The sequence below is a fragment of the Rattus norvegicus genome, chromosome 16 (assembly GCF_021556685.1).
Source record: "Rattus norvegicus strain SHRSP/BbbUtx chromosome 16, alternate assembly SHRSP_T2T, whole genome shotgun sequence".
Classification (NCBI taxonomy): Eukaryota; Metazoa; Chordata; class Mammalia; order Rodentia; family Muridae; genus Rattus; species Rattus norvegicus.
This window is the reverse complement of record NC_141549.1, coordinates 16,303,693-16,329,556: the sequence shown is the minus strand read 5'-3', so window position 1 is coordinate 16,329,556 and position 25,864 is coordinate 16,303,693. Positions and strand designations below refer to the sequence as shown.

The window sequence follows — 25,864 nt, the reverse complement described above, 5'->3', positions numbered from 1 at the left end:
CCAAAGAATTCTTAGCTGAGGAATATCGAATGGCTGAGAAATACCTAAGAAAATATTCAACATCATTCATCATCAGAAAAATGCAAATCAAAACAACCTTGAGATTCCACCTCACACCAGTCAGAATGGCTAAGATCAAAGACTCAGGTGACAGCAGATGCTGGTGAGTATGTGGAGAAAGAGGAACACTCCTCCATTGTTGCTGGGAATGCAAACTAGAACAACCACTGCGGAAATCAGTCTGGAGTTTACTCAGATATTTGGACATAGTCCTATCTATGGACTCAGCTATAACTCTCTTGGGTATATACCCAAATGATGCTCTAATATACAAGGACATATGCTCCACTGTGTTCATAGGAGCCTTATTTATAATAGGCAGAAGCTAGGAGGAGCCCAGATGCCCTTCAACAGAGGAATGGATTTAAAAAAAATGTGGTACCTCTACATAATGGAATACTACTCAGCTATCAAAAAGAGTGACTTCATGAAATTCATAAGCAAATGAATGGAATTACAAAATATCATCCTGAGTGAGGTAACCCAATCACAAAAAGTCACACATGGTATGCACTTACCGATAAGTGGATATTAGCTCAAAATCTTGGATTACCTAAGATACCATTCACAGACCACATGAAGCTGAACAGGAAGGATGGCCAAAGTGTAGATGCTTCAGTTCTTCTTAAAAGGGGGAACAAAAAATATTCCTACGAGAGGATATGGAGACAATGCTTGGGGCAGAGACTTGAGGAATGGTTATTTAGAGCCTGCCTTCCCTAGGGATAGAGCCTATATATATATATATATATATATATATATATATATACAGCCACCAAAACTATATAATATTCTTGAAGCCAAGAAGTGCATGCTGGCAGGAGCCTGATATAGCTGTCTCCTGAGAGACTCAGCCAGAACATGTCAAATACAAAGGGGAATGTTAGCAGCAAACCATTGAACTGAGAATGGGGTCCTCATTGGACAAATTAGAGTAAGGATTGAAGGAGCTGAAGGGACTTGCAACCGCACAAGAACAACAAAGGCAACCAACCAGAGCTCCCAGAGACTAAACTACTGCTCAAAGACGACACATGGACTGACACATGGTTCCAGCTGCATATGTAGCAGAGGATGGCCTTGTTGGGCACCAATGGGAGGAGAAGCTCTTGGTCCTGCCAAGGCTGGACCCCCCCCCAGTGCAGGGTAATGTCAGGGGGCATAAAGGGGAGTCACTGGGGAAGGGGAACATCCTTATAGAAGAAGGGGAGGTGGATGGGATAGGGGGCTTATGGCTAGGTAATAGGGAAAGGGAATAACATTTGAAATTTAACTAAAAAATCTCCCCAAAAAAGAATTGTAAAAAATAACAAAAGTAGTGGAAAGATTGGGAGTGCCAGAGAATATGGATGAATGTGGTAGCACGCTGTCTTCTGCCAACAACACACACACACACACACACACACACACACACACACACACGGGGGAGGGGGAGGGGGGAGGAAGAGAGAGAGAGAGAGAGAGAGAGAGAGAGAGAGAGGTGAACATTCAAGTAGGAGGGATACTAGTTAGGAAAATTAGTAATCAGCAGGATTGGAAAGGGGAGAAAGTGTAGTAGGGATAAGTATGACCCTAATAGATTATATACAAGTATTAGGTTGTCATAAATTTAATAATATTAGATAACAAAAGAACTGAGATTAGTTTAAGAGAATTTTGTCATAGTTAAAAAAGGACAGATCCTAACATTTGTCTAAATCCATAATTAGGCAAGGTCCCTAAATTTATTTTGTTTCTAGCTCTCTGCCTATGTGTAATTGAAAGTTTTTGAGACTCATAAAAGTCAGCCTTTACAATTGGTAGCATTGTGTAGTGTTGGCTACAAGGATTTCCTGGCCTAGAGTTAGCCAGCCGTTCTGCTGATATCAGAGCTATAGATTGCTGGGTGTTCTGTGCACATCAGAGAAGCCCTGGACACACACATGTTCAGGCGTCATTTCTTACCTTTGTCTTTTCATATTCAGAGCCTGCCTACTCATGATGCTAAGCGTATTCTATGGAAAATTACAAAGAATGTGTTGATCTTCACTACTAGGGATTTTCTACAGTTCTAAAAGAAAGAAGGGAATAACAGCCAGATCATGATATGGAATACTGCTTCTTGTCTCTGTCCAGTAATTTACTGTGAATATTTTCAAGTAGAAAAATTCAGGATACTTTACAGCAACAACTACATATTTACTTTCTGGGTTCAAAATTAATATCCCGTTGTATCAGCTAAAGGTCATATCTGTCATCTTCAAAGCATCCACATACCACTTGATTTTAAAAATGAAATTCAAAGAAAGTTTTAGCTATCACCATGCATCAATCTTAAAAATTCAACAGATAAATCGTTAATCAAATTTTGATATCTGTTTAAAGTTTTTTTTGAGGAATAAAATTACTATGTGAAGAACTGCAACTATCTCGTGTACATTTGCTGAGCTTTGACAAATATACAAACCTAAGGTCCACCAAGGTATAGAACATTACTATTTTATTAGTGCCTAGGTTCATGTGTTTGCTTTATCCTGTGCTAAAATCAGAGAAATATCCCTGTTATAGTTATAAGATATTTAGATTAAATTCAATGTGTCATATTGGCCTTACCCCTTCTAAAAGGAATGAACGCTTTGGCTTCCTCACTTGTGCTGGATCCTTGGCTTGTAGCTGCGTCCAACCAAGTTCTAACTCCATCTTTATGAGCCCCTGTTTTCCTTCTCTTCTGTTATGAAGGGCTTGGGGTGTACAGATTTTATAGTACCCCTACTATACTACAATCTCATTCTTGATTTGACTACACCTGCAAAGATTTCTTATTGGGTCACACTGAAAGTACAAGGTTTAGACTTCAATTGGCATTTTAGGGAGACAAAATTCAACCTACACCGTACATCCCAGACTTCCCTTCTTCCTGCTTTCAATTCTTTGTCACAAATTTATACCCTGACTTAAGCATCATTCTCACTTGTCTCGCCATAGTTAAGTTTATCTTGGCATAGACTATTAGGAAAATCTAAACTGGATGCACGCTTTGGTTCTTATAACAGTTTTTCAGATGCTTTACATTGCTTTGGGGTTAACATTATTATTTGAAGTGAAACAACTTTGCTAAATTAATAAGAACTATATTTATTTCTCTTTTTGACAGTTGTATACACATGGACAGTGTACTGTGATTGTATTTATACACTTTGCCTTCTTTTATCCCTTCTTTTCCCTCTGAATCCCTTACACCTGCGTAATAGCACAGTGGTTACATCATCAGAGAATGTGACATCATCCCCTCCAGCAAATACTAAGTCAGTGGCTCCTTTAGAATGGGTTGGGCATCACGGTCACTTCTTCTATCCATGATAGAAACCTGGAGGTCCTATTCTTGTATGGGTATCCATAGCTACGGTGTGTTCATGCACATGCTATATTGGAATGGCAGTGTTTCATGAAATTCTTCCCCGTTCTCCAGATTTTGAATTCTTTCTCTCCTCTATGGGAAAGGGAATTTAATAAAAGATTAAAAAGTCGGATATTCAGGGTCCAAAATATGCTAGTCAGAAGAACAGGTAAAAGGCTTACCTGAGCTCAGAAACCTCTCACAGCCTTGGTTCAAATCCAAAACATCTAAGCCTCTGATATCCCTTTCTGCCCCACTACCTGTCTGTGCTGCCATGCCTTGCCCCTACAGAGGTGAATATCCTCTGCTCAGGTACAGGCTACAGCAATCTGAAGAATAGGTTGGGGTCAGGCAAGACAGAAAAACAGATAGGTAAACTCAGGCAGAGACTCATTTGCTGGACGTGAGAACAGGTTGTCTGTCAGAACTCCAGAGAGGCTGCTCATCTGAGGTCCTCGCTCTCAGGGCCCCAACACTTTACCAAAATCTCATCATTCCCCGTCATTTTGTCCCCCCATCCAACAAGAACAGAGACACATTGCTGGATCAAAAGCCATGATAGCCACCAGAAATCCAGCCCCCAGCCTGGATGAGGACTCCCTGCTGCACCAGAGGTCACATCAGCTGCCAGGTTGCAAGACCAGAGACCAAAGAAGAAACAAAAACCAAGGAACAAAATGCCCATCCAACTAAGACAAAGTCAGACATTTGCACCTAGACCTATAATCATCTTAAATACAGATACTTAGATACCAGTGTAAGAACACAATCACCAGGGGTTGGGGATTTAGCTCAGTGGTAGAGCGCTTGCCTAGGAAGCGCAAGGCCCTGGGTTCGGTCCCCAGTTCCAACAAAACAAAACAAAACAAAACAAACAAAAACAAACAAACAAAAAAACCACCCTACCTCATCCTGAGGAGAATTAGAAAGAACACAATCACCAAGATCTAGGGCCATATTTCACCATCAAAGCTCAGCAATCATACTACACCGAGCCTTAACTATTCCAACATAGCTGAAACACACACACACACACACACACACACACACACACACACACACACACACACACACACACACACAGTGCCTCCCTCAATCTTTCAGGTAGATTTCTCCTCGTTCATCACACTCTTGAGAAGTGGGTAATCTCAAGTTATCTCTCATCCAGGGAAAGTAGAATGTACCATTGAACGCACCACTGGGTAGCTTATAGCATTCACTTTTCTGAAGAGCTATGCTAGAATGAAGCCCTAATGATGACAGGTGCTCACAGGGCTTACAGCCTGTTCTGCAAGCATGAATTAGAAAACTATAATCACAGGCCCAAACTGGCCCATGGCCCAGTTTTATATGGCCTGTGGGTTTAGGAATGTGTTTTCTAGATAAAGGGTTATAAATAAAACAAAACATAACATAGAAATAGAGAGAAATGAATATGTGACAGATTGCATGTGGTCCCCACAGCTCAAAATATTTACTTTAGTCCTTTGTAGAAAATGTTTGCTGACTCCTGGTGTTAAGCCATCTGCAAGGCAGACTCAGTTACTTTTTTTTTTTATTCTGAGAAAACTAACCGGAGGACTATTTTGCTGAGACTGTCATCATAGCTGGAAAGAGGGGAGGCAATATGGCAGAAGATTCACTACCATAAATGAGCACATCAATCTCTTTATGCCTTCTCATGGCATTGGCTCATAACCGACCACGAGTTCTTTGACAAAGAGGGCTGCTTGTTTCTCTTAATAATTTTGTGTGTATGTGTATGTGCCTGTAGTATGCATGCATGTGTACACACAGGTACACATGTGTGAGTGTACACATTCATATCACTTGTGCTAGATTTTTGAGGCATATGGAGGTAAGAGACAAGTATGATCTCAGCAGAATGGACTGTTGACTGCAAACAGTGATATACCAGGAAAGGAGTGTGTTCCAAATGAAAGGGGATACTTGGGGTTTATGTAGAAGATTTGGACAATGGAAAATTAATGAAGCTTCTGGGTGCTATTTGGCAGTCCACAATTTGGAAATGTTTGTCTAGACAAGACCATTTTATCATAGAAACTTCTTTGCCTCAGATATAATGATGCAGCTCATAGTGGGTGACTGACTTTAGTAATTGCAGTGAGTGGAAGGAGCTTATTCTAACAAGGTGTTCTCTTCTATTACTGTCTACTTCATTGATTGAGGCAGGATCTCTTGCTGAATCTGGAGCTCTCTCATTCTTGCTTGTCTAGCCAGGCAGCTTGCTTCAGGGATGCTGTTTGGACGTTGGGATTTATAGGTGGCTACCATTCATGCCTATCTGGTTTTTACTATACTGGTGAGGATTTGTACATGGGCCTTCTCACTTTAGCAGCAAGCACTTTACCACTGAGTCATTTCCTCAGGCCTGTTTCTGTTACTATTACCTCTACTTGTATTCCTGCAAAACTAGGATGCTGAATTTCTGTGGCATATACATTACCCCTGTCAACAGATCTTATGTTGATTCTCTCCACTTGACAATTACAATGAGTAATTAATCTATACTGAGGGTTATGTAAAGGGAGAACTGTTGATCGTGAAAGCTAGTATAACTTTGTTCCAACATCTTAGTCGATGAGTCGGATGCTTGTGGTTGTTGCGTTTTATACAAGTTTTATGTACTGTACCGATAGAACTCTTATACTCTGAGGCATTAGCTTGACAAGGTCTATGGATTGGGAGACACAATCTGTTGTTCTGTAGGCCAGACTAGACAGAAAGCCTTTGCTCCAAGCCTCAATGTGAAAGAAACTTTTAAAGTATCTTCTAATAATCTCTGAATTATAGCAGTAACCCACTTCCTTATAATTTCTTTCTGCCTTGTTCTTCATCAGATCTTGAATTAAATACACAGTTATAGTATATACTAAGGAACAAGATAGGGAAAGTGATAGGATGTCAATTAATCACAAGATTGGCCAAAAAGAATCTCTCTCTCTCTCCCTCTCCCTCTCTCTCTTTCTCCTCCTACCCCTCTTCCTTCATTTATTCTCAACAAGGAAATTTCTTTGGTTTGAATTTTTCTGTAGAGAGCTAAAGATAGACAGTGAACTTGCAAGACAATATTCTAAGATTTATAGGTAGTCTAATTAGCAGTTCCTGCCAACCTCATTCCAACAGTCCCAGAAAGTATTTTGATCATCTTGAGAAACCCTGATCCAAACCTAGGAAAGTATTTCCAAGTGTCTCATTCATACAAGCAAATGATGATTGTTTTTAAGTCCTTAATTATGTGGGATGGTAACTGATATACAGAATCAACATAGCAAGTGTTTTAGATATTTTGCCTACTCTATTTGATATAGAATTCATGTGTATATTACCTCTGGAATTATAAAATACCATTAAATATTGTTGTTTTCTTTTTATCAGGGGAGCAGAACTTTTCTTCCTTCTGAAGGGCTATCTCAAGATACTTAGAGCATTGGACCAAATAGCGTTTCATTGTGCTGAGAAGTCCTTCTGACTTTTAGAAAACTATTTTTTATGCTCAACAGTATGCGTTCTATCAAAACATCATCAAAACTATAACTTCCTGGTCTGCAGGCCCTGGCTATCTGTTGTCATTAACATGGAGAAATACAGCATTATGCACACTTGAGACATGACTGAACTATGAATTTCTTGTAGCCTAAGCAGTGGCAACATTTTTACCATGTGAATGTTTATTAAGATAGAAAGAAGAACCTTGTTAGTTAGACCAGTAGCTGGACTTCTTTTGCTGTGATAAAATGTCCTAACAAAAGCAACTAAAAAAAGCAGGGATTTTTAAAATGCTTTGGTCCCCTCCTCCTTTTATTGAAAATAGTTATTTTAATTTAGTATATCCTGATTACAGTTTTCCTACTTCTCTCTACTCCTCCCAGTTCCTCTTCACCTCCTCAAGCAACTGGATCCAGCTACTTTCTGTTTCAATTTAGAAAACGAACAGACTTCTATGGGGGTAATAATAAAATAAAATATAAGCTAAAACAAAACTGACATATCAGGACATGACAAAAGAAACAGAAGGAGAAGATGCCATGAAAAGAAACAGGGATGCAGAAGGTTCCTTTGTTCACACACTTATGATCCTAGAAAAACTCTATATGGAAGTCATAGTATATACAGAAAGGGGATCATTCTCATAGAAGTAGGGGGATGGGAATGGCATAGAGGGGTTGGTTATAGATGGGAAACTGGGAAAGGGGATAACATTTAAAATGTAAATAAAAAAATCCAATAAAAAATACAGGTTTAAAAAATAAAATGCCTTCATGTATGTATAAATTTAAGGAAGCTTCTACTTTATGGCAGTCTGACTCTTTTTAATTTTTTTTTACTTGCCCTGGCTTTCTTTGGTACACGATATGGATTAACACAGAGATTATGTTTCTGGTTTTCTCCACTGCACCTCATGCACAATTGCTGGTACCAAGCATCCCCCCAGAGGCTGTGTGCTCGATTGAAGAGGACAACTTTCCCTAAATAGAGAACAGGTCTTTAGTAAGGCAGAGTATGTGAGAAACTGCACTCCTTCCTAGAACCTTCAAAGGAGCTCTCACGGTTTTGTTTCTCTATGTTTACAGTTCAAGATATAGTTAAATTTGGAAAGTGAAAGCAGCATGGGCTTGGAGACACTCCTCAAATCACATCCACAAGCAAGAACTAGAGAGAAATGAACAAATGTCTTCAGATCCCCTTCTCCTTTTTATTTGGTTCTGGGCATAACAGTCCAGGGAATGGTGCCACTCCCTATGGGTGAGTCTTCTCATCTCAAGTAACATAATTGAGATAATGGTGTGCCCTGGAGGGCCACCCCTCAGAGGGTTCTATGTTTTGTCATGTTGATGACACTAGCCATCACAAACAGATCCTACATTTAGATGGTGAGCCATGAGGGTTACTCCAATATGCCTAAACAGAAGAGTGGCTGCAATTGTTTTCTTAAGTAAGGTTAAGATAAACTATTTGATAAACTATTTCCTATTTCCAACACTCACACCTCATTTGTCTTAAAATATAGACATATGTGAGAATTAGTAATAATCACATTGCTCTGACAAAATGTGTGACCAAGCATCTTAAGGTGGGAGGAGTTTATCAAGACAGGCATACAGTTCCAGATGATACACTCCACCTTAGCCGAGACTGACAGCAGAGAAAACTGTACTGGGCCATGTAGTATCCATAAGTTGAAAACTGAAAGCCATGGATGTTGATGCTCAGGTAACATTCTCACATTTCATCCAGTCTAGGAAACCAGCTCCTGGAGTAATAGCACCCACATTTAGGTTGGGTCTTCTCACCTTAATTAATCTAATCTAGATAATCCCTCAGAGGCATGGCCAGAGATTTGTTTCTATGTTCATTTGATCAAGCTGATTTCATCAGGTTGGCCAGCAAGATTAAGCAATAGACATTTATCAAGATATACACGTGCTACTAGAAACAGCATGTTCCAGCTAGCCTGTTGAATGGATGTTTAGGTTTATCCTAATAGGAAAATATAGAAAGTTAAAATATCTGGTATCTCCATTTTATAAATATTTTCTACCAGAAAAACAGCTACAAATTCAGAAGTATTTTTCATTTATAGAAATACTTAAACATAAAGTGATACCTATAAAACAACACATAACTCAAGCATCGAGAATTAATTAACGTCATTATGGGGTTCTCAGGTGGTAGAAGAGTATATCATCTCTGAAACAATTTTTTCCACATAATGCAGTTTTTAAATCCACAGTGATATGGTATTTCACTAAAAGAATTATCATATTTAATTTGGAATTGTCATTTATTGATACATAAAATTCTTAGTATATATTCAATATGAAATCCATCTTGTAAAAATAGCATTGAATTTAATATTGAATTGAAATTTAACTAAGTCCATAAAGGCAGCATCTACTGTGATTTCTCCTGAGAGATGATCTGAACCCGGCATAGAGAGAACTAGTGATGCATTTGAAACAGTGCACAAATGTGTGGCTGGGAAGCAAAGAACACATCACCGTATACTGTTTTGTACAACAACGCTTCTCTCATCACTGTCTCTGCACATTTCTAGCTATAGTTTAGTCTTTGCTACTTCGGTACTTAAATATTGTAGTTAATTTAATTTACTTGCATATAAAATTCAAAACTTTTTTATACTGTTGGCTTAGATAATATCCAAAGACTTGGACTCAATGAGTTTCCCAAGAAGTCCCCTGAAAAATATTTTCACATACACAACTTCCTCCTCATCCATAAGCAAAAGAGTTCTGCATTTTTAAAATTCTGTTCATAGTAAGTAGCATAACATACCAAGTTTCTTAACAACATTAGTGGTTAAGCATCTGGACAGTCTATTAATATCAACTAACATTTTAGAAAAGTCAGATAGAATCATATGAGAAAAGATTCATGAACTTGTATGTCATATATGTTCTGCTTTTATGTTAGGAAATTAAAAGAATCATTGAAGTTGCAGGCCATAAAAGCGATATCCAATGCAGCTTATTGGCTATGCTGTACTTATTATACTTATGTATGCTTATTGACTGATACTGAAACAAATTTTCAATTTTCATCACTCTATTTACCATTCACTAATTAATCACTTGATGTTTTATTCGTTTACAAAGTATCTTACATGTAGTCACAGAGGTTTATAGAAATTGCCTTTAAAGAAGTGGAACAATGGATTTCTGGGAGATCAAGTGGAGGAGACAGTTGGGTACCAGAAGGGATCAACTGCTGAGTTACTTGGTGATTTTATATCTTCTTAAATGTTCCTTAGCCTAAAACGAGGGGGCACTGTAGTCTACTTGATCTTTAAAATACTTTCATTTAGGATATATACACAGCTTGCACAACAGCTTGAAAGTATCTTTTCCTTAGAGGCCAGGTGGTTGCCGCCACTGCATATGCTTGCCCAAAGCCTAAGTCTGGATCTCCCATGAAACACTGAGAAGAGGAAAGAGAGGCAGACGGCCCTGAGCATTGCTGTGATTCAGATCATGTTTCCAATGCAAAACGTGTTGGTAGGAAGGTCACGGCACAGGAGGAAACTGAGGGCGAAATGAGAAACTGAGACTCACAGAGCTCAAAGTCTTGCTTCCTTCACCTTGAGAGGTAACATAAGGTCTTCTCTGAAACAGTAGTTCCCCAATCATTCACACCTTGTTGAATCCAGGATGCCATGCAACCCGGCACCCACCAGTCTGAAGCCTTCTGTGCTGCCCCACACAGAATCTTAACTTCCCACTCACAGCTGTTCTCCCATCATGCCTCTCAGTCTTCAGCAACATATTATGTGCCCAAGGTATGGCCTTAGATGAAAGATTTTTCAGAATGCAGCCTTCCTTACAATCATCTGTCAAGTCCGTGAAATATTCTGAGGTGTAACCCCAATATACTAACAGCCTGCTCTGGTGTTTTTGAAGTGATGTCCTAAAGGATAAATATTTGATATTCGGAGAAGACTGAGATAGCCAGACCTTGAACTGTACAACAAACAAACAAACAAGCAAAACAAAATAAAAAACAATGACCAATACCCCCCCAAAAAAAACCTCTTATCTACTTCCCATGTGTTCTTAGGCCACACAAGAAGGTTCTGAGCTTAACACCATGTTTGTGACACCACTATGATTCCTTTTCTTCAGCAGAAAAATGATCCTGCTATTTTTAAACTATTCCATTTTTACAGTGCGACACACATCCCACAGCTTTAAAAAAGTCTGCTGTATGTGCTGTCTTATATGCATGTCTATATATAATTATACATATGTTTAGATAATTCAATCCTCCTTGAACACTATATTAATGGTTTAGATATATAGAATGTTTCTATTTATATGAAATAATATCTGTGTTCCCATTTGCCAGATACCATGCATGAGAAATTTAAATTATATTATATAGATGCTAAATACCTTTATCTATTTATAGTATACACAAATGTATACATACATTTAATATTTAACAGTTATTTATTTAATATGCATTATCATTCACTTTCAGGTTGGTAGGTCTATTATAAATACAAGAAGGAAAAAGCAATTATGGAAAGAAAATACATGGCAGCAACTTGCCAGAGACTTTAAAGACTTGTCTCATTGACCCAGTATTAACTCTATCAAAGCTATTGTATTAACTCTAACATTGTATTAACTCTAACAAAGCTATTCTGACAGCAGTGAAAAGTAGGTATAATAGCCCATCACGTCTTTCATAGAAGATGACCACATTATCATCAGTAGAGAGATAAACATGACATTAATCTTCTCTGGGAGCTTACATATGACTTTGCTTAAAATGGTCTTTTTGTCTGATTTTTAAGATAAGCATGCCTGTGTGTGGGATAGTATTCTAGGAGTTAAAAGCCAAATTACAAAATTGACAAAAAATTATTACATATATAAAATCACACTATCGTTAGGAAATTAAGACATTAAGGAAAGGGTAAATCAGACAGGAAATGATTCCCTTTGTTGAGGGTAGAAGTGAGACTGGCAAAGTACTGATGGAGAAGAGACTCAAAACACTTCCAAGTGTCTAGAAGTTGTTTTGTTTCCTGAAGTATGAAGTGGTCAGAAGATGGGGGATGAGAAATCTGACAGGTTGAGAAAAACCGTTTTGTTGTTGTTTCTTAATTTAAACTTAAACCAATACTAAGTTTTTGAAAGACAAAGAATTGGTCAAAGCAGTGATGCACATACAAGGCTGTGGCTTCTGTGCTGGACTGAATCTCATCACCAGGCGAATGGATATTGTCAGTCACGTAGCTTTCCAAATAGATACTACTCAACAATAACATGGACCAATGTGGATGAATCTTACAATAATTATATTGAATAAAAGGAGCTATATATATATGTAAAGTTGCAGATTGTATGATTCCATTCAACTCAATCTGAACGAGAAAGTAATGCTTTCCTTTCAAGTACTTAGAAGTAGTATAATATACAGAATGGACTTTTGGTTTACCATTCAATCAATGCTGTTAAGCACTGATAATCTTCCAGGTAATCTACTGTCCTCAGCCAAGTGAAAAATGTCAATGAAACCTCTGAACCTGTTTAAAAAATGATAAGTCCTGAAGCAGATGGTAATCTGAGACTCAAGAGTTGAAAAAGAACAAGGCAAGTGAAATGAATGGGAGGATCACTGCAGAACAGACTACATATGCTATAGCCGTGAGACTGCATACTCCATAGCTGTGAGACTGCATACTCCATAGTTGTGAGACTACATACTCCATAGTTGTGAGACTACATACTCCATAGCTGTGAGACTACATACTCCATAGCTATGAGACTGCATACTCCATAGTTGTGAGACTGCATACTCCATAGTTGTGAGACTGTGTACTCCATAGCTGTGAGACTGCATACTCCATAGCTGTGAGACTGCATACTCCAGAGCTGTGAGACTACATACTTCATAGTCGTGAGACTGCATACTCCATAGCTATGAGACTGCATACTCCATAGTTGTGAGACTGCATACTCCATAGTTGTGAGACTGCATACTCCATAGCTCTGAGACTACATACTCCATAGCTATGAGACTACATACTCCATAGCTGTGAGACTGCATACTCCAGAGCTGTGAGACTGCATACTCCAGAGCTGTGAGACTGCATACTCCAGAGCTGTGAGACTGCGTACTCCATAGCTGTGAGACTACATACTCCAGAGCTGTGAGACTGCATACTCCATAGCTGTGAGACTACATACTCGAGAGCTGTGAGACTGCATACTCCATAGCTGTGAGACTGTGTACTCCATAGCTGCGAGACTGCATACTCCATAGCTGCGAGACTACATACTTCATAGCCGTGAGACTGCATACTCCATAGCTATGAGACTGCATACTCCATAGCTGTGAGACTGCATACTCCAGAGCTGTGAGACTACATACTTCATAGCCGTGAGACTGCATACTCCATAGCTGTGAGACTGCATACTCCATAGTTGTGAGACTACATACTCCATAGTTGTGAGACTACATACTCCATAGCTGTGAGACTACATACTCCATAGCTATGAGACTGCATACTCCATAGTTGTGAGACTGCATACTCCATAGTTGTGAGACTGTGTACTCCATAGCTGTGAGACTGCATACTCCATAGCTGTGAGACTGCATACTCCAGAGCTGTGAGACTACATACTTCATAGTCGTGAGACTGCATACTCCATAGCTATGAGACTGCATACTCCATAGTTGTGAGACTGCATACTCCATAGTTGTGAGACTGCATACTCCATAGCTCTGAGACTACATACTCCATAGCTATGAGACTACATACTCCATAGCTGTGAGACTGCATACTCCATAGCTGTGAGACTGCATACTCCATAGCTATGAGACTACATACTCCATAGCTGTGAGACTGCATACTCCATAGCTGTGAGACTGCATACTCCATAGTTGTGAGACTGTGTACTCCATAGCTGTGAGACTGCGTACTTCATATCTGTGAGGCTGCATACTCTGTAGCTGTGAGTGTGTAACAATGAGTCTAATGGATGAAGTAATACCCTGAAAATTTGGTCAGAGATATTGTTTGGAGAGGGACTTGGTCAAGGTCATTGTTGGGAGGGTTAAGTCTTATTTTCACTTTCATCTTAAATCAGATCCAAGTGGAAGAAGTTTCCTCCTTTGATCTATAGTATGATAAATTTCTGACAATTTATGAGTAAAATCTGGATACAAAGAAGGCACACTCTCAGTTATTTGCACATGCAATAATGGTAATAGCAAAAGTAATAATGCTAGAAATGGAGAGCTGCATACATTTAAATGTATGCAACATATTAAAATATATTCAAAAGGAGAGTTCGTTTCCTGATAGAGGGAAAAAAAGATGTTCAGTGAGAAAATTCAGGATAATGCAATTTAGTATTTGTGGATGTGAAGACAACTGCATAATCAAATGCATTTAGAGTTACCTAGGTGACATACACTGTATGTCTCTGAGGGTGTTTCCAGAGCACTAAGGAAAGACTCATCCTGAATTTGTGAGGTTCTCTCATAGAGTAGAATTCCACAGTGAAGAGAAAGAATAAAAGAGGAAGCCAATGGGGACTAACCATCATCTCTCTTTCTGCTTGTACACTCACCCTGCCTGGAGATGCAATGTGGCCGTCTTGTCTGTGTTCTGTCTACTGCATCTTCCCTGCCTTTAGGAACATTAAACCAATATACACTTTCTTCCTCAAGTTGCTTTAATCAAATAGTGAGAAGACAAGTAGCTAAGACAGCAGTCATGTGACCAACAGCTTTATTACATTTGTTGGCTGCTCAGTTGTTCCCATCACCTTTCCTACTTGTAGAAATTATTGAGGTTCATTCATAAAATTTCAGTTCTCCTCATCCAAGAAGAGGATTGCTTTTGCCTTCTGCCTTCTGCCTTCTACATCTTTATTTGTGTGATTTATGTTGGTAAGTTTGTGGAAGCAGAGGTGATGTGTACTACTTCAAGGTATGAGCTTTAAGAGTCTATTCACTATTTATCACACCTTTATAATTCTGTTTCAGTTGTCATGTACACAGATGGAAAACTCCATTGTTCTAAATTCCAGAATGTCTCCAATGCACTTAAGACTTTTTATTCTACTACTGAGATAAGTTCTCTTCATGTTTGATACTGTATTCATCCTCATGATATTGATAATCTATTCACCCTCTATTCTATGCCTAGTAAACGGAATCAACACAGATGTCTATCAATTGATGACTGCATAATGTAACTATGGTATCTCTCTCTCTCTCTCTCTCTCTCTCTATATATATATATATATATATATATACATATGTATACATACATATATATACACACACAATGGAATTTTCTTCATCTATATAGAGAAATAAAACTGTGAAATTGGTAATTAAAGGGTAAAACTGGAAAATATACCCTGAGTGAGGTGACCCATGCACACAAAACAAATGTTGCATGTTCTCATTAAAACATGACTCCTAGTTAAGATTCTCTAATTTTGTGTATTTCACCTTGAGTTCCTTTGGAGGCCAGAAGCCTAGAAAGAGGATGTTAAAAGGGGGATGGATGCCTTAAAAGAGTGGTACTATTCCCTGGAATGTTCCCATAGCCTCTAAACATCCTATTCTGCAGATACTTGCTCATGCACAGTGACTAGGAAATGCAATCAAGCAAAAATGGATAATGAAAATGTGTTACACATATAGAGTGAAATACTGTACAACTGCAAAGAAAACAAAATCATGAACTTTGCTAGTGAATTGATGGAACTAGAATAATCATATTGAGTGAGGCGACCATATTCTCTCTACAGGGGCCTTTTAGCTCCAAATGTTCAGATGAAAGTACATATCCTGGAGTACCTGCAGAACTAGGGAAGTAACAAGGAACCATTGCCAGGATAAAGGGATGGGAAAGCAATAGAGAGGGGAATAGAAGGTATGAGATTTGACCTGAAAAAATATGAAAAACTGGGGGGGGGGTGTAATAAAGGAGGGGGAGAAGATAAATACAAAGGAGAGAGGAGAATAAAATAATAGTAAGGTGTTGGCAAAAGTCAAAGAAATTATACTATTAACTATGTACTTCAAGTAAACCCATAATTCACACAAGTACATTTGCAAATATACACATGTGGCTTATATTAATTTTTGTCATCTGGACTGACAATGCTTTCTCTAATAGGCAAAGCCATCTAACAAAAATCCAACAAGAAGCCCTCTGAGTTGTTAAGGTTATCCAAACGACTGCCAAAACATTACAGGATATTGCTATTGTCCTTACCTTTCCTCATGCCAAAAGAAAAGGCAAGTCCCTATTATTGAAGACTTCATACACTTCAGAATCAGGGCTCAGAGACCCAGGCAGAAAGTAGCCTGAAAGCTTCCTTTCTGATGACAGGCTTTCATTGTACTGTAAGGGGATTGTAAATTTCCAAAGGAGAGAAACCACCAACAGTCCTCCATACCTGTGTCACCTATAAACTGCAACACTACCTAGCATGGCATGGTAAGGCTAAGGGTCTAGTAGTAGCTCTCATACTCTGGTAACAATCAATAACTCTTTACTTGGACTTAATACCTGCTTAAAAAGTGGGAAATCATGCCTAGTACCAGAAGCCTAGCCAACTACCCAGTGCTCGAGAAGTCATGAATCTTGTCGGAGGACCTACAATGGATAATTTATTAAAGCAGCATGACCTCTAATTGCATTTTAAATATTAGTTCTAATACTCACAAATAAATGTACTCTTCTTATCAAAGAAACTTTCCTCTGCAACAGACAGAGATCATTACAGGAAATCATAGTCAGTCAAAATGCAGAATATGAAGTCTAAATCCAATGCATACATCTACAAGAACAAACAAACAAACAAACAAACAAACAAACAAACAAAAACCCTGAACCTAAAGCTAAGGGATCAAGGCACAGGAAGGGGCATAACGATTGTCAGATCCAGAGGATCGAGGAGTTTGTTATGACATTGTGTCTCACAGTAGTGCCAGAAGCTACAGTCCGAGAGTATTACCAATAATGTAACTGTCTATACATGAGCTGATCAAGGACAGCAGCAATAGACAAACTAAAGTGGACAGAAGAAAAGTCTAGCTAATGAACTATAGACAACTTAAAAATGCTTACAGTTAGAGAAATAGTCTTCCACAGGGAATTTATAGGTTATGAAATAAAAACTTCCTGTGCCTGGTTTGGGATAATTACTTAAATGATAGCTATGAAAAATCCAGATCTCAAGCAACACATATTCTTACTGTTTCTCTTGGTTGCTCACCAGAACTAGACAATAAGACCCTGTTTTTTAAGATATCACACAATTTCTTTGCATGATATAAAGCAAGCAGAAACTGAGATGGAACCTTCCCCATTTCTACCTAGCATTCATAGAACTGGAAGTTCCTATGCATGACACCAGAGGAAAAAATTACCTCATTGTAAACCTAATAAACTCCAATACCAACTTGCCAGGTCGAATGTGCCCACTTACGTAATAGTGGCATGGTATTTATGGAGCCCACCAACCCTGTGATAACTGGGTTTGAGGCCTCATCTACACAAGTGAATCCTTACCTGATATAGCATATCCACTCAGATCCTCGTACAGTAAATCCACGGGTGGGAGAGTCATAGGCTGTGCTGTGAGGTGCTTAAATTTTTAAGCTAAATTAAAATAATGTTGAACTATCTTCTAAACATATATGTTCAAACCAGTAGAGAATTAGCACTCTTAGCCTTAGTCAGCAAAGTATTTTTTAACGAGTAACAATGAATGAAAAGACTCATAGTTGAATACATTTCTAAGAATAAGTAACAGTTGAGTGTTTATACATAAATAAGACATTTATAATATCTGATCTGAGACTACAGAAACATTGTAATAGAAGCATGGAAAGAATGTAAGAACCAGAAAATAGATAAAAGGAGTGGGAAATATCATCTTCTGGGCAATACATAAACATTGCAATCATGAAGTCTCAATAACTAAAGATGACTGCAAAAGTCATCAATACAAGTAGGGACCAAAAGCAAAAATGGAGAATTAACAGAGGTGTTCCTGGCCTGCACTGCTGAAATATTTCCTAGGGACAGATTCGGGGAAAGATGGAGTAATTGCCTTTAATTGCCACTAGTGACTCCATCAAGTTATGGAGTCTAGTCTAGTAGGTACACAGATAGCACTGGTTAGCCTACATTGGTCATATAACAAAATAAAACATCATAAATCTGGGAAAGAGAATAAAAAAGGGTGGGAATCAAAGAGAATCAATGACATGATATTGGTAGAAAAAGATAGGAGAACCTGAGAGAGAGTAATTTTTTATACACATATATAAAATGTCAAAGAACTAACAATAAAAATGAGATGACCATGAATGGGGCAGGGCATTGGGAGGCTCCACTCTTCCTCTGGAGCTATCAACAGTTAATTGTTGCTGAAGGAGTGAGGATCATTTTCTTCAGTTACGCAGGCATTGGTTAGTGATCTATGTTCCCATTAAATATCGGTGGGTCATATAAAGAAGACATGAAGGTAGGCAGGGAACTTTTTGGGAAGAAGGAGTTCAGTGGGAGCGAGAAGGCATAAGAGAGGGTAATAAGAAGTGATGTAAGAAAGGGTAGTATGGGGTGATATGATCAAAATACATTATACACATGTATAACATTGTCAGCAATTTTTAAAAGTACTAATGGAAATACTGAAGAAACTACCCAATGTGCAAGATTAGAGTTTGATCACAAGACATAAAATTGGAATTTCAATGACAACACAATTATAAAGAAAATGCAGAGATAAAGAAAAAGGATGAAACCTAAAAATTTGAAAATTCTAGTAGATCAACCACAGGAGTGAACCAAATGAGTGGAGCTAGGTACATTATTCTGTAAGTAAGGGAAACAATCAACCAAAAACTAACAGAGGACAATGGACAATCAACCAAAAACTAACAGCAGGACAATGGATGGTGAGGAAGCCAGTGGAGGGAGGGGGTTTTGAGAGGAGTGGTAAGAGGTGAGGTATATTTAATCTGCAACAATAAGAGAACTTCCCTTTGGATTTGACAGAGTAACATCTAGTGTAAATGATATTGATGTGTTTTGATAACTTGTGACAGCCTATTGGTTAGGAAGAGATAAGAGGACTTCTGGAGGAAACACATGTGATGGAATCTTCTTTAAAATAGCTACATGACAAACACTGTGATTTGGTCTTTTCAGACTCAACAAATACATAGAACGTACCAGTAACATTAGCCAGTAACATGTTTCTATGTATTTATCACTGCACTTGGAGGTCATTTGGAACGATTTAATTCCTGGATAGGAATCAGAAGGTGTTTGCTGTTTCCAAACAGTACAAGTCCTTCTGGAGATGACATTGTCATAGCACTGGCCATAGAGTCATTTGCAGAAGTCTCTATTGTTGGAGCTTCTGGGAGTTTCACTATGTGTAGAAACGTAGTGATGCCTCCTAAATTCAAAGTCCTGTAGATTCTTTCCCTCTTTTATTGACAAATACAAAATTGCATAGAACCATATAAACTTGGGGGAGGTGGTTGGGGAATGTTATAAATAGCAGCTGGGCGGTAATTTCTTCTACTTGTTTTGCAACTACCAAAAGGAAAACCAAGCTTGTGTGTATCCGTTCATGTATAACATTTATTTTTGTATAGTATTGTTGTTGTATTCACTTACATAAGTTTTCCTTTGGTTATGGGACTGTTGAAAATAAACTGAGAACTAGTGAGGTGTCCACTGAAGGTTATTAAAGCAAACACATGAGGAAGAATTTGGGGCATCATATACTTAATTTTTTGGATGAAATATCATATCTAGGAGGTAATCACAGACATGTTTTGTTTGGAACATCAATTGTGTGATGATAGTAACAGATATTAAATGACGACTCATTTAATAATACAACAAAAAGAATAATACAAACATAAATGCATGAGACCCACACAAATCTAAGCTAGAGAAAAATCTCAGCATTTAGAGGGGAGGTGTGCAAGACTCCTCTCTATAGCTAGGGAACAATTGATAGCTTCTTGGAGAAAGAGCATCAGCTTTAAGGGTCTGGGCCTTGGCAGATTGACCTCCCTCCATACATTCAAGAATATTGGGGGTAGCAATAATTGCATGTGATGATTTACATTTACAAATAAGAAGACACGACATTGGGCTGGATCTTGGAGGAGTCAGGAAGGGAGTGAGTATAATATAATGTTCTCTCTATATATAATATATGTTCTCTCTATATAATATAATGTTCTTCCTGTATAATATATAATATAATATTTTCTACAAAATAAATGAGAGGAACTACTTTTAAAAATTGTAATATTTGGATGATGCTGGGGAGATGGGATGTCTCAATGATTATCAAACACTTATTGATCTTTCAGAGGGCCCGACCCTCTGAAAGACTCTCATGGCAAGAGAGTAGGGTGAGAGATATCGGTGGCACACAACTGTATGTAACTGCAGCTTCTGATTTGGCACCCTCTTTTGGCCATTTTGGACAAGTGTACACACGCGATATGCTTTCTCTGTTACACACATTAATACGAATAAATCCTCAAAATAGCTTTATTTCCAAAATTCCTTTGCAGTTAAGCCTGTGTTATAATTCTTTAGAGCATGTGGGTATTATAATTCTTTGGAACAGGGTCTGGGGAAATTAAGTTATAAATCACATTTCTTATCATTTTATGTTTTAAATTGGTAGATTCTGAGAAATAAAGACCTTTAGTAGTGAATTATTTACTGAGTATTCAATTTTATCTCAATTTTTTTGTTGATGTATAGCGAAAGGTTAGAGAAAAATCACTATTAAAATGAGTATGTTCTTTGAAAGGTCGGACTCATGAATACCGAGCACCAAGCCAAGTTTATACCATCTGTTCTTATACCCGGAACAGAAACACTGCTATGTGGTCAGTTCTCTTAAAGGGAGAAAAGTCAGAAATAAATATAATTTCAATAATTCAGACTCTTGAAAGATTAGAGAAAACCCAATGGGGAGTTAGAATGAGCAGAGGTTTGTCCCAGCTGAAGAGTCACCCATAAGATGTAAGATTGCTGCAACCTGATAGGAAGTGGCTCAGCCGTCTGCCCCAGCAGGAAGTTCTCATTTCTCCATAAACCTATGTGATAAACAAATATGCTTTATGTGCTTTTTCAGTTCATATAGAATCTGTATGGCCTTGGGCTACTTGAAAATGCATCTAATAAAGTTTATTCTGTTTAATGGTTCTTAGGACATTGTACCCAGTCTTCTTCAGCCATAGACAAAGTTCGCAGTGAATGATGTAACGGCAATGTATAATATCTCTTTCAGGAATTGATTTAACCCCTGACTATAATTAGTTTTAAACACTAGAATGAACTATCTGCCATACATAATGTACTCATGTTGCTGAAAGCGTCAGGAAGAGAGCCACAATGAATTCAAGGTAGGTTGATGCCCAGGATAGGGTAGCCACACATGTAGCCAAGGTTTCACCCAGGGCCTTTCCTATAAATAGCATCATGGTTTCCATCTAAACTGATAGATTTAACAAAGTATTAGTTTCTGTCTTCTCATAGAATATAAAAGTTTCCTTCACAGGAGTCTTCAAAATTCTTTACGGAATGATTTTAGAGCCTTTGTGATTTCTAGTACTATTGAAAATTATGTTTCACTTTAATTTTCAGGTGAATGCTGCTACAGAATAAATAATTACTACAATGAATTTGTTTACATTCTATAGAACCTGTAATGATAACTACAACATGAGTTGCATCCTTGATCACCTTTTACTTGTTCCCGTCCAGTGTTGTTCAGTATTTGAATATTGTGTAACCATCACCACCATCTATCTTTAGGATCCTCTGTCCCCTCCCAGGAAACTTGTAATTATAAATCCAAGAAGTAGTTCCTTCCCAACCGCTCTGACCTGCTGACAACCACCATCCCACTTTTTATTTCCATCCGTTTGATTTGTCTAAGTGCCTCCTGTGAATAGACTCGTTCGTGTTTTTGTACTATGACTGCTGACTTACTTCACTTGGCATAATGTTTTCATGCTTTATAATACCGAAACCTGCCAGAATTTCCACTGTGCTAAAGGCTGATTAATATGCGAGTGTGAATATATATTCATAGACATTTCAACTGCTTCTATCATTTGACATAATTAGTCCTGCCGCGTCCCTGGTCAAGTTCTGTTTATGCCCCTGATTTTGATTCTTTTGGGTGTATACTCAGAGAGCCTGCTAAATTGCTTTGAACTGAAGCTCTGCTTCACTCGTGTTCATGCATAGTCACGTAACATGGTGGCTGTCTTCTTTCCCTTCCTTTCCCCAATATCTTATTCCATGTTCTCTCCTCTTTTCAACGTCTGCCATTTTTCACAGATAATATCATTATTTAATGATCACTATTATTATAGAAAATAAGATGTTCAGTTTTAACATATTTATTCATGCATACCATATTATGTGTGTGGAGATTAGAGGACAATTTATGGGATTGAGTTCTTTCATTCCATCAGGTGGGTCTTCAGGATTGAATTTAAGTTTTTTGGGTTGATGAAAAAATGGCATCTAATAGAAAGGTACTTTTAGGTAACTAAAGGTGCATTTTGCTCCTAAAAAGATGTAGCCATCTCTGCTCCTTTGGTCAATCTCTTTTTCAACGTACTCCTCAAGTGCTCCCCTCTCCTTATTTTTTCTTTTATGGATGTGTGACTGATTAGTAGGTTCCCATGCTGTAGTGGCTAGCCCCATGCTTATATGGACAGCAGTAATTAGACTTAGTGCGTTATTACAAGAAGAGGTTATGATATGGGCAGGTTGATGTGTAAGAAGGAGTTTAGGGATAGAATTGGGAAATGATGAGGAAATAGGATCACATTTCATATTATACTTCATATAAAGAGTATAGAAAAGAATTTTATTAAAAGTATAAATGACTTTGGTCAGACCCAAGTGTGCTTCACTCCATGATTTTCACGTTCAATGTTAATATTTTGAATGTTAAAAACAAAACAGAAGAGTCCTGAGGTGAGGGAGAACTGTTAAGCAGGTGGAACATTATGTCGTGCAAAATCTTGTAGACAGATTGAAGAGGGCGGTGGGCTGCCTGCAGGCAGTGTCACACACCTCTGACATGCACTGTGGATGAGGAGACAGTCCTTCAAAAGGAGTAATTCCATATGTGCAAGCATTTGACTCTCTGCTTGCCATTCCCATGGAGGAGTACTTGACGATGAGTAAGGAGATTTGGGGAGACACACAGAAACACGCGGAGATGGTCCGCACAGGCCTGAAGTTGGAGCGAGCTCTCCTGGTTACAGCTTCATGGTGCAAGCAGTCAGCTAGTAATCAACTTTCTGACCTGTTGGCTCCTGTCTCAGAGCAGATCCAAGACGTTCTCCTTCCTGGAGAAGGACCAAGGCAGCAAGATTTTCGATTCTGTGTCAGCTATCCGTGAAAGCATCCAGGCCCTGGGATGAGTCGCTCTGACTGAGAAACCTGGCCTCTTTGTGAAATAGATAAATGATGTGGTCATGTTTTACAAAAACCAAGTCCACAAAGAAGTACAGAGACATGGAATAGAAGCATGTGGGCTGGGTCAGAGACTTTCTTGAGCTTATGGATAGAACAACAGGCTCACATTAAGAAGTTCCATGCCACTGGCCTGGCCTGGAGCAAGATGGCACCTGTGGCAAAAGAACTGAGTGGATGGCCCTATGGACCTTTTGTGGGATCGGGCCCACCTCCTCCCACACCGGGCTCACTTCCTCCCCTAATCCCTATCAGTTCTGGCTCTGAGAACTCAGCTTCACACTCAGCACTGTTTGCACAGATTAAGGAGAGAAATCACACACACCCTGAAACGTATCTGACGACATGAAAAGTCACAAGAACCCTGCCCTGAAAGCTCAGAGCGGTGCAGTTCAGAGTAGCCCGAAACTGTTCCCTGCACCTAAACCCCAAACTATACCTTCCCTCAAACCATCCACAAAGAAGGAGCCTGCTCTTTTGGAACTGGAAGCCAAAAAAATGGAGAATGGAAACCAGGAGCTGTTTCTAACCTAGTGATTGATGACACTGAGCTGAAGCAGGGGGCTCCTATGCAAAAGAGTGTCAATGGGACATTGCAAATCAAGGGCAAAACTAACTCCATTACACTAGATATCTGTAAGAAGTTTGGCCTGGTGTTTGATGACGTGGTGGTGGGCATTGTGGCGATAATAATAGGGATGTCAAAGTTTAGGTGATGGGGAAAGTGCCAGGGCTACCACACTTAACCTTGCTGAGCAAGAACTCCCTGGACTGTGACAGCATCACTGCCAAATCTTCTGAGATGAATAACTTCAATCTTACTGAAGGCGGTGATTTTAATGCATTCCCAGTCCCCAAGCATTCCAAGACCTTATGCAATGGTCAGAAGTTGGTCACCACAGTGACAGAAATCGCTGCCTAAGTGAATGCGTGTGTCCTGTGTCCTCTCCCTTCACACCAGGGGATGCTTCTTCATGGAAACAGTTCTTTTCTTGATTTCCCCTACCTTTTTGCTCTCAGACTGCTTCTCTACTCTGAGAAGCCCAGCTCTTGCCTTCACGGAATCTCAGTCGGAGGTGGGCAGGACAGCAGGTCAGCGGACCTTCACCGGAAGGTGCAGCTTCTGTTCACAGGGCAGCTGCAGAGCAGTTTGAGCTGATACAGCTGTGGTCCAGACAGAAGCGCCGGAGCTTTTAGTTTTGAGAGCCATTTTACCAACCAAGAGTTCTTGGGGTTCAAAACATCCTGGAAACAAACATCAGAATGCATACTCATCTTCTAACAGTGAGCATGGGCCAGGGGATAGCAGGAGCCTGTGATTTCGTTAGATTCTAACCAACTTCGTTTTTTTAGTTGACAAGCAAGGTCAGGGTTGCATGGGACCAAAAGCTAAGAATTGCCACCCAGCATTCCAAGCTGACTTATTTCTTAAAGGCAGTTTTCATTCTGCGTTCCAACCTGGGTCAGTATCAAACTTAACATAGCCGTACAGTGCCAAAAACCTTTTCTGATGGGGGGAAATGTCTCCATCCTCCCTTGGGGTGACTGCTCTGATTCCCACGGGGAACAACTGAAAAAAAATGAAATAAAACCGGGAAAAATAAAAGCAACAAATTATTCTAAAGAATCTAGTACGTATTTTCCCTGCCTGATAACTGTCATCACCCCCACTCATCCTCCTGCTTGTCACACTAGCAGCTTAGGGCTCCTTGCAGGAACCTGAAAAAGACCTCTACTGAAGACTGTTGAGGTCTTGATTTAACACCAGAATACTGTACAGCATTACTACTGCAAATCCCAGTTCTCCTTTTAGGACACACTGACAAAAATATGCAACTTTTTATTTTTGGTGGGAAGAGAGGAAGAAAGATTGTCCTGTGACTTCTGCCCATTACCTGAGGCCTCTGGAAATAAACCTTTATGTACTTTAAAGTTATTAAAAATAGAATAAAGTTAATACCAAGTGGAAAAAAATGAGAAAATGTTTTTAGAATATTTAATGTCCTATGGTTTGATCACAGAACGCTGTTTTCTTTCTTTAATTTTGAAATGCTTCTATTTTTACACATTGAATGCTTTTGTAATTGCTTAAAGGACAAAATGTAGTCTTACATCTTGTAAAACTGAAAATTTACCAGTAGCAGAAATTATTTTCAAGTAGAGAGAAATAAAGTGGTCTGGAAACAGACAGATGTTATTGATCCCACCTAAAGGTGATGTATTTGATGTTCAAATGCATTTACCACTGTAGAAACAATCAAATGAAAACAATCAACCAAATAAAAATAAAGAAACAATTTCAAGTCTTCAAGAGTCTGCAGAGTCCAACAGACATAAAACCAAACTGCATTTGTCAC

General features: G+C 38.8%; 2 pseudogenes; one reads left to right on the top strand and one right to left on the bottom strand.

Annotated features, from left to right (window-relative positions):
• Positions 1 to 13,408, bottom strand: part of LOC148000412 (mitochondrial glutathione transporter SLC25A39 pseudogene) — a 66,417-nt pseudogene extending 53,009 nt beyond the window's left edge.
• Positions 13,409 to 21,401: 7,993 nt separating this feature from the next.
• Positions 21,402 to 24,429, top strand: Cap1-ps1 (cyclase associated actin cytoskeleton regulatory protein 1, pseudogene 1; annotated as a pseudogene).
• Positions 24,430 to 25,864: the final 1,435 nt, after the last annotated feature.